The following is an 11,133-nucleotide window of genomic DNA, read 5'->3' on the forward strand; positions in this document are numbered from 1 at the left end:
GGAACACTCTTTGTACCTGGTTATTAGTGCCATGAATGTGGGGTAAACCTTGTATTTTCTCTTTTAAAGGGGTATTCCCAGCTCATGAGGGTATAGGGTAAGGATCTATTCATACGGCAGTATTTTCCGCATGCAGAATTCTGCACAAATTCTGCATGCAGATTCCACCTCAAATTAAAGCCCAATAGACTTCCATGGGATTCCGCACTCCCATTCACATGTCTGAATTTCCACATGTGGATTCAAATGGATTCCTCACCAATTCTGCACAGATTCCGCACCAATTCCGCACAAAATTCTGCCCTGTGAATAGACCATAAGAGTTTCCAAGTTTTTTTCTGCAGTTGGCCACTTTATCAGAAATGTAAGTGTGCATAGGCTGCACTCATTTTTTACTGCAAAAAATATGGTCTCTTTGCTGTGTAATGCATGTTAATACAGTCGACAAACAGGGTGCACCACCTCCATACCACCCTCCTCCCCAGTACACAACACCACCACCAATAGTTCCCTTCCCCAGAGCACACACCAATATCACCACAAATAGCACCCCCACAACCCAAGTCCAGGCAATGTGCTGTACACCTCTATAACAGAAGGCAGGAAACAATACAGTCACTCTTGCCGCTTTTTAGCAGTGGTTAACAGAACGGCTGCTCTTTCAGCCGTTGAGTGTGCACACTCGGCTTCACACATGCTCAATGGTGATGTGTGACAACACTTTCAAGTCACTCACGTGACAATGTGTCATCACTCCAGGTCTAGGGAGTACGGGGCCTGGACCTGGAGCTCCAGAAGCTCCAACGATGATATGGCCCTGAGTGTAGTTAATGCTGGAGATCTCAGTCTGGATGTACCTCCATGTTTGGCGCGGGATGCCCTGGTCAAATATTGCTGAGTGAAGCACACCAAATTTGTTCCTTTGATCAGCTTTTTATCCCTTATCCTTTGAATAGAGGATGACTTCTTAATATGTGGAGACCCTTCTAGGTAAAAGTGTATGATTTCCACTTTAAGAAAAGTTTATTGTTGTTATTGCTATGAGGTGCTGCATATACTAACAGTTTTGTTTTGCTCTTTTTAGCCCATTAGTGTTTGGGCTGGCAGGCGGGTGTGTGCAACACTGCGGCCATACCATGTCAGGCATGAGGACAAAAGCCAGAGAGAACCTCTAGGGAGCCTATTTTCCACAGTGAAAGGTGGAATAGGCTCCCTAGAGGCCAGCGGATAGGAAAAGTCTGGCTTTTCTGAAGCCTTGGGAAAAGCGAGGTACCTACTCTCAAGTCACCCAAGTGCAAGCAAAAAGGGCAAAACGTGTTTTCACAAAATCGTGTACAAGGATGCAGTCAATCCCAAGCTCTTGTCCGAAAGGAGAGAGGGTCCTCAATAAACCAAACCCTTTGCCGCCCGGCAAAAAAAGCTGAAGTATGTGCTCTCAATTCATCCGAATGCAAGTAAAAAGTGCAAGTATTCACACAAAAAAACATGCATGAGGATGCGGTTCATCGCAAGCCTTTCTCTGAAAGGAGAGAGTGTCCACAATAAACCAAACCCTTCGCCTACGGGCCATAAGGCACCTGCAAGGTTCCAGGTACAATGTCCCCTTTCACAGAAGTTACTCAGGGACCAAAAGTGCTCCTGGTGAACAACCGGGTAAAGACCAAGTTGTCACCGAGGAGCCAGTAAAACCGGCTTGGCATCCTTGCCGAAGCAAGGGTGCCCGAGGCATGGCAGGGAGGTGAGAAACCTAATGACCACACACACGTCCCCTACACCAGCAGAAGGGAAACCCAGAAGGGCTACCATACACTGACCAATCATAGTGACGAAAAGAACACAAAACATGGACGCAGTAACACAAAAAAATGCCTGAACATCTTAGTTCACACAACAACATTATATCTAAGAGAAACTATCAGCTTATGGCTGTGAAGGTCGGAGCACTGCTGTTCTTTCTTAGGGAGGATTACCATATACCCAATGAACCACCGCACCCCGACCTTGGCAGTTCTTATAGCTGTGTCTCCGGTGTTGCCAAAACCAGTGTTTCAGGACATCTCTGGGAATCAGAGTGTAATGATGTTGATGATTAAACAAAATGGAAATAATTAATGGGCCTCATATTGACTAATCAGGAATGAACCAGAGAAGGCAGGAGGGCAGGAATCTGTCTACACCAATGATATTTTATATGCTAACTGCATTCTCCAGTCTCTATTAAATAAGCATAACCATAGAAGATGTTCTGCATGCGGTCTTATCTATTTTGTATGTCAACTTCTCACCGTGTTCAAGATCTCTGCTTGATGTCAGAAGATGCAAACATTCTTGTTTAAAGGGGTTTACCCAGAGTTTAGAAATCCAAATTAAAGGGGAGCTCCGCCCCCAGCATCTGGAACATTTAGTTCTGAACGCTGGGTGCAGGCTTCCGTGGTCGCCCGCCCCTTGTGACGTCACGCCCCGCCCCTGTGATGACACACCACGCCCCCTCAATGCAAGTCTATGGAAGGGGCATAACGCCCCCTCCCATAGACTTGCATTGAAGGGCGTGGTGTGACGTCACAGGGCATGACATTCACTAGGGGGCGGGGCGACCACGGAAGCCCGCACCCAGCATTCTGAACTAAATGTTCCGGACGCTGAGGAGCGGAGTACCCCTTTAAGTTATATAAATCTTTTAACGTGTCATAATGATAGGTCATTACTTTTTGCATAATTTTTTTCCCCTTTTTCATTCCCGGAAGTATCTTCTGAGCAACACTTTGTCTTCCGGTACTGAGATGTACAATTTCCAGATTGTCATGTGTTTTCCCCAATGTATGTGTTGCCATTCCTGATATTATGTACCTGCATAGGCTTCTTACAGCTCCTGTGTTACCTGTACACTATTGGGGAGATTTATCAAAACCTGTGCAGAGGAAAAGTTGCTCAGTTGCCCATAGCAACCAAACAACTCGCTTCTTTCATTTTTAACAAGGCCTCTACAAAAGGAAAGGAGCAATCTGATTGGTTGCTATGGGCAACTTTTACTTTGCACAGGTTTTGATAAATCTCCCCCTATGTGCATGTGCTGTGAGTATAAGCACCTAAAGCGTACCTGTAGCCAACCCCCAAGTTTTTTTTATATGTCCTTCTGCTTCAAAGTTATGGGGGTTTATAGTTTGTCTGACAATTCAGGGAGTAAGTGAGAACTAAATTTTAATATTGAAAGTGAATATCAGGTGATGGGTGGGATTATACAGTCAGGGGGTGTGTATTAGACATACATGCCCCTCAATGGACAACATTTACACCCTCTGTATATTTCCACCCATTACCTGATATTTACTCTCATTATTAAAATTAAGTTTGTGCTGATCTTACTGATTCCCTGAAGTGTCAGACAAACCCTCATATTTTAGGAACAGAAGGGTGTATCAAGAGACTGTAAAAAGTTGTGTAAGTAGTCTAAGCTATTTAATGACATTTTGGGTTAGCCATAGGTCCTCTTTGAAGGGGTTGTGCCACCTCATTACTTTCTGCTTTGTTTTTTGGCTCCTCTGGACTGTTTGCAGCTGTTTGCATAGCATTATCCCTCCTCAACAAAAGTTTACAGTTGGCACAAAACAGTCAGGCAGGTAACTCTTGGCATTCCCCAACCCAGACTCACTCGTCAGTCAGACTGCCAGATAGAGAAGAATGATTCGGGCACTTCACTGCTCCATAGTCCAGTGGCAGCGTGCTTTACACCACTCCATCTGACACTTATGTGGTGACACTGGGTGGTGTTAGTGGAAATACCTGATTATTTCCTGATGCCGGGGCACCGTTATCCTATACACGGTCCGAGGTTGGAGACAGCTTCTCCTGGGCCAGACACGGAGAGTAAATAAACACACCAACGTCAAGTTATGGATAACTGTCTTTACTGAGCTGGGTGCAGATGGTAATACACGTACAGCTGGCTTTTGGTGAGAGAGTGCAGCGTAACCCCTTGGGAGCTCTGTTGCTTTGCTGAGAATTGTGGTGCTTACACCAAACAGATTTATACTAACTTGTGAGACCGAAGATTGAATCCTGGTAGCTAGGGTCCTGTCAAGTAACTGAAGGGGCATGAACTTCCTCCTTGCGAGTAACCCTTGCAGGATGACCAGTTGAGAGAGGGGTTATCCAGGAAAAAACTTTTTCTTTAATATAAATATATATATATCAACTGGCTCCAGAAAGTTAAACAGATTTTTAAATTACTTCTATTAAAAAAATCGTAATCCTTTCAGTACTTATGAGCTGCTGAAGTTGAGTTGTTCTTTTCTGTCTAAGTGCTCTCTGATGACATATGTCTCGGGAACCGCCCAGTTTAGAAGCAAATCCCCATAGCAAACCTCTTCTACTCTGTGCAGTTCCTGAGACAAGCAGAGATGTCAGCAGAGAGCACTGTTGCCAGACAGAAAACAACAACCCAACTTCAGCAGCTGATAATTATTGAAAGGATTAATATTTTTTTTAATAGAAGTAATTTACAAATCTGTTTAACTTTCTGGAACCAGTTGATATATAAAAAGTTTTTTCTTGGAATACCCCTTTAAATTTGAACTAGGCCTCTCCTCACAGTACAAAACATACAGCACACCTTCACCAGACTGTGGCTCAACAGTAACTGTTATTATACTAGGGTAACTCCACCCCCACTACACTATATGGGTGAGAATGTAGGGGTTCCCATTGGCAGGCAGTGTCACATGGGGTTCACTGCTCTCAATTAAAGGTACAGTAGCATGGAAAAACATATTTACATATAACAAAAATAGAATTAATTTAAGAAAATATATTATCTGACATTATAATATACACATAATTAATTTAACTGTAAAACTCTAGTGGGCCCAACACCTTGCGCTGCCAAGCTCCCCGAGACAGTCCAAAGCCACAGGACAGATATTGGTGCTGGGCCACCACACTTAGCATTGTACTTGGCTATGTAATGCTTGCACAGATGCTCAATCATGGAAACCCATGCCATGAAGCTCTCGGTACAAAGTTTTTCTGCTGGTTTTTATTCCAAATGAGGTTTTGTAGCTCAGTAATTACTCAGGAGAACATTGGAAACTTTTATGCACTGTGCAGATTAGAACTTGGAGACTTTTCTGTTCTGTAACTTTGCTCTGGTCCCTAGATGCTTCCATTGTTCAGTAATACCATTCACAGTGTAACATGGAAGATCTAGGACGGAAGACATTTTAGGGACTAACTATTGCAGTAGTGACTACTATTACATGCTAATACAGTGGTCCCTCAACATACGATGGTAATTATTCCAAATGAACCATTGTTTGTTGAAACCATCGTATGTTGAGGGATCCGTGCAATGTAAAGTGTAGGACAGTGGTCTACAACCTGCGGACCTCCAGATGTTGCAAAACTACAACATCCAGCATGCCCGGACAGCCAACGGCTGTCCGGGCATGCTGGGAGTTGTAGTTTTGCAACATCTGGAGGTCCGCAGGTTGAAGACCACTGGTATTGGAGGTAATACTCACGTGTCCCCGCCACTCCGGACTGTCACTGCTCATCACCGCTGCGTTTGGTCTCGCCTTCCATCGCTGTCGCCGCATCCCCGGGGTGTCCCCGACGCTCCGGCAAGGCCTCTGCTTCCCCGGCATCCTTGCTCTGATGTCGCCGCCATCACGTCGCTGCGCATGCCGCTCCTATTGGATGACGGGACGGCGTGCGCAGCGACGTGATGACGACGATGGAGAGCGCCGACGATGCAGGGGATCCTGAAGAGGATGCGCCGGAGCCCCGAGGACAGGTAAGTGATCGTCAGCGGACCACACGGAGCACCGTAAACGGCTATCCGGTGGCAGCTGAAGCAGTCTGCGCTGCTGGATAGCCGTTTATGCGATGGCCCCGACATACAAAAGCATTGTATGTTGATGCTGCCTTCAACATGCGATGGCCTCTGAGAGGCCATCGTATGTTGAAATGATCGTAGGTCGGGGGGGTCACTGTATTCAGTGAACTCTTTAGAATGACCTCTTCTTACTCAAATGTTTGTAAAGGCAGACTGCATCGCCAGACTTATAAAATCTGTGGCCAAGGGGACTGACTGCAACACCTGAATGATTAACAGGTGGGACTGAATACTTTTGTCCATATATTGTTATCTGCAGGAGATAGTCAGATTGATATCACAGTGTGTAAACATATGTCATATATAACCTGTTCAGGAACTATACAACCTCATGTTAGATCTATGAATTGTATGTGGAAGGATTAAACAGGAATCAGCCATAGATTGGGAGGGGGGATTAAATAAACCGCAGCTCTGAAACACTCGGAGTGTCTGCAGTAATCCACTTGTGGTGGCCCAGTATGGGATATGTTACCCCGTAACCTTGCTGCCCCATCAGGCAGCCTCCTACAGTGTCCCCAGGGCCCCTTGCACCTGTTTCTCCCCTGTACATATGTTCTGCAGTATATTGTATTACAAAATGTGTTGTATCTTTAAGAGTTCTGTCATGTGATTGTTACCCAGGAGGTACCAGTGACCAGTTGATCCCAAGAGTGACCTATGGGCTCCCTGGCAGTCTCCCCCATATAAGCCCTGGGTGGAGCTAGCCTCCCTCTCTTTCCTTACAAGTCTTTGCTGAGGTCCAGTGCAGTCGTGTCTTGTGTGTGTGTCAAGAGCGTTGGAGGCCTCAAAGTCAAGTCCTGCAGCCACCATCAAGTCAAGTAAGCTAAAGTCATAGCTTTATGGGTCAAGTCAAGTCAGTCCCTGTCATGTGTCAAGTCAGCGTGGTCTGCATTCAATTGTCCAGTCCTACTACAAGTCCCAGCAAGCCCTTAAGGTCTCTGAGTCACTGGTCACCTCCTTGGGCCCTGGCTGAACTGTATAGACTTTACCAACTGTCTACCCTCAGTAAAGCTACCGTTGTCCGTAACTCTGCGTTGGAGTCTTTATTGCCCCCGTGCCTAGCCCAGGATCCAGCGGTATACCTTCGGGTGGTTTTAGGCTAAACTACGCCCTGGCGTCACGAATACAAGGGGTTAATGCCATCTGCCCCTAGGGTAACAACATCTGCCCTCATCACACCCCGCTACCACACACTTCTCTGAAACGACTTCATTCCTGAAAGCTTCTTATCTGCTCAGTAAAGCTAAGCACCCGTTAATCCTTAGATTACAGAACAACGAGGCACCAGAAGCAGAGAGAGCAGTCACCACACTGAAGGAATGAGCAATGGACATAAATGAGAGAAAAACATTTCTGTAATGCCAAGTGCAGTTGTGGTGCCGGGGTGGAAGAATGCACTGGGGTGTTGCGGAGTGGTAGTGTAGGGTATTGGTATTAACCCTTTGTTGTCGTGACGCCAAGGTGCGGTTTCCTTAGGGTAATGGTCCTACCGCCCAACCGTCCCATAAACGGTAGGGAAAAATAAAGAAGAGTCCACAGCAGATGTTGATGAAAACCGGAATACATTTTACTGCATATTTTATGCAACTGCAGGTAACAAAACAGTCTTTGTATAGAGGACCGTAGTTCAGGTTCCTCACAGGTTTGCTGGGACTTCTGAGTGCAATGAGCTTTGATTTGCTAGCCAATGTGCTACTGAATTTATGATAATTGAGTTGCAGTAGTCACACAGGATTTTAGTAGTTTTGAGCTGGATAACTCACGGTTTAGTGGCTGCTTAAGATAAAGCTTCAGGCCTAGCTTGAATTGATGATGAGATATGAGATGTGCTTTCTCTGATAATCCAGCAGGGAGAGAGAGAATTTAGTGGCAGCAGCCCCTTATATATTAAGGGGGATGGAACAAAGCTCATTGGATAGCCAAACCTGTCAGTCCTGAACCCTGGAACTCTGGGTATATCACATGACCCAAAGGTCCTTAAACCATAGCATAATATAAATTAAAGGCACCTGACCTCTAAGGTCCTATACAGAGGTATCCTAGAATAATTAAATATATAAATATATACATTAAATATTACCATATTAAGAGGCGATTAGGGGTTAGCCCTTCAGGAGAGCCCATTAGCATGGAGGGACTCTGGCTGAGGGGACTCCAGACAAAGGGACAGGACCAAGTCCTGTCCCGGGACACCACACAGTCCTATGTAAATAGCAATCCTTATATCATGAGACCTTCACCTTGCATTTTGACTCTTGACTATTTTCAAAATCCGTGTGTTGCTGTCAGTGAATGGGAACATCCTTGTTCACACTAAAAGGCGGAAGTTTTCTCCTCACAATGTATGTCCCACAGCTGAAAGAACCCAGTCCTACCCTTGTACTTTCTTTTAACATTTAAAGGGGTACTCTGCTCCCAGACATCTTATCCCCTATCCAGAGGATAGGGGATAAGATGTCTGATCACAGGGGTCCCTCCACTGGGACCCCCGCAATCTCTGTGCAGCACCTAGCGTTCATTTAGAACGCTGGGTGCGGGTGGCGGGGGGCCGTGACGTCATGGCCATGACCCCTCGTGACATCACGCCTCAATGCAAGTCTGTGGGAGGGGCTCCTAGACTTGTGGTATGTGGTATGGGGTGTGATGAAGGGCAGAAGGAATTACCCTAGGGGCAGATGGCATTAACCCCTTGTATTTGTGACACCAGGGCATGGTTTATCCTCAATACTACCCGAAGTTATATCACTGGATCCTGGGCTAGGTACGGGGCCAAAAATGATTCTGATGCCATGTTACGTACAACGGTAGCTTTACTGAGTGACAGATGGAACAGTCTATACAGTTCAGCCAGGCCCACGGAGGTGACCAGTGACTTCAGAGACCTTAAGGCTAAGTTTCTACTTTTTTTTTTTTTTTTTTTTTAAACGCCAAGAAAAACGCCAATTCTGCCGCATGGCGTTTTTTTGGCCAAATGTTAGTTGTAAATCAATGAGAAATCGCTAAATTCTTATTCTACTTGGCGTTTTTCACTTTGTTTTTTTTTTTTTTTATCCTTTTGGCGTTTTTTGACTCTTTTTTGGCATTTTTCAGCTCCTTGGCGGTTTCCAAAATTGCAGCATGTTGAGCCACTGGCGATTTTTTTTGTCAAAATCATGGCGTTTTTCTCCCATAGAAGTCTATGGGAGTGAAAAAATGCCAAGAAAAATGATATGTGGGTTTGAACCTGTTAAGGACCAATGACGTACCGGTACATCCTAAGTCCGCTCCCGTTCCATAACGCGGGGCCACAATTGAACGCCGCATCTAAAGTGATTCTAAAACGTTGCCGGCTAGCTCAGGGGGCTGTCCGGGATCGCCGCGGCGAAATCGCGGCATCCCAAACAGCTGTTTTGGTCACTTTTTATATCATGAAAAAATTAATAAAAAGCGATCAAAAAGTCCGATCAATACAAAAATGATAACGCTAAAAACTTCAGATCATGGCGCAAAATATGAGCCCTCATACCGCCCCAAGCGTGGAAAAATAAAAAGTTATAGGGGTCAGAAGATGACAATTTTAAACGTATAAATTTTCCTGCATGTAGCTATGATTTTTTTCACAAGTACGACAAGATCAAACCTATAAAAGTAGGGTATCATTTTAATCGTATGGACCTACAGAATAAAGAGAATGTGTAATTTTTTACGGTGTATAAACAGAAGCCCCCAAAAGTTATAAAATGGCAGGGTTTTTTTTTCAAATTTTGTCTCACAATGATTTTTTTTCCGTTTCGCTGTAGATTTTTGGGTAAAATGACTGATGTCATTACAAAGTAGAATTGGTGGCGCAAAAAATAAGCCACCATATGGATTTTTAGGTGCAAAATTGAAAGAGTTATGATTTTTTAAAGGTAAGGAGGAAAGGAGGAAAAAACGAAAGTGCAAAAACGGAAAAACCCCTGGTCCTTAAGGGGTTAACTTTGGCATTTTTTTCAGGCGGTTTTTATTCTTTTTTTGACTTTAGCGATCCAAAAAAGTGATGGAGATACCTTTTTTAATAAAATTTCGTAGGGTACCATTAAAAAAATAACTAAAAAAGATACAGTAGTGAAGGAAAAAATTGTATCTAATGAAATATATATTTTTTATTACAAAATATTTATTAATTTTTAAACAGGGATCAATTTATGTGTGAGGGCAGGGACCTAAAATTGTAGCCGGCAATAATAAAAATGTAGTGTGTGTGTGCTTTTCACTTTTTTTTTTTGTACATTTTTTTTAGGGAGTACTACTACCCCCAGCATGGAACACACTGTTCCATGATGGGAGTAGTAGTACCTGTACTAATTGACAGATCGCCCGTTGCGATCCTCCTGTATAATGTATGGATGCAGCGGCTGCTCTTCTATGGTCCCCTGCACTGACGTATATATACACCTATTCATATTTCCCGCAGAGAGCTGTGATTGGCCAGATGGTTCCAGCCAATCACAACTCTCTGTGGGAAATAGGAATATGTGTATATATACGTCAGTGCAGGGGACCATAGAAGAGCGGCCGGCCGCATCTATACATTATACAGGAGGATCACAGCCGCTCCGCATCTCTGTCATAGACAGGACAATCACAGTGGGTATCAGTAGTGACATCCGCTGTGATGTGTCCTTAACTGCAGGTACTACTACTCCCAACATGGAGCACACTCTGCTCAATGCTGGGAGATGTAGTACCTGCATTAATAGACAGATCACAGCGAGTGTCAGAAGTTACACTCGCTGTGATCTGTCTATTAATGCAGATAGTACAGCTCCCAGCATAGAGCAGAGTGTGCTCCATGTTGGGAGTAGTAGTACTTGCAGTTAAGGACACATCACAGCGTATGTCACTACTGACACCCGCTGTGATCGTCCTGTCTATAGCAGAGATGCAGAGCGGCTCTATACAGCGCTCGCATCTTTGCACTATACTCCGGCCAGCCACTCACCGGCCACTCATCGGCCTGTCGCAGTACGGGACCAGCTGCTACGGTGAGATTAAACCATCTATCTGTTTATAGACTGTGGGCAGCACAATTTATACTACTTCAAAAAGTTACTTTGCTTTTACCACCACAAGTGCCTAACAGTCCATTCCGGACTATTGACATTTGCTGCCAGAAATCTGCAGATATCTTTAAAATCGGTAGTTGCTTCTAAATATTACTCTAATTCTGTCATTAGGGCCTAATGACAGTATAAGCTATTATTGATATATTGCTCTGA

Source organism: Hyla sarda, chromosome 6 (genome assembly GCF_029499605.1).
Source record: "Hyla sarda isolate aHylSar1 chromosome 6, aHylSar1.hap1, whole genome shotgun sequence".
In the NCBI taxonomy this organism is placed as follows: domain Eukaryota; kingdom Metazoa; phylum Chordata; class Amphibia; order Anura; family Hylidae; genus Hyla; species Hyla sarda.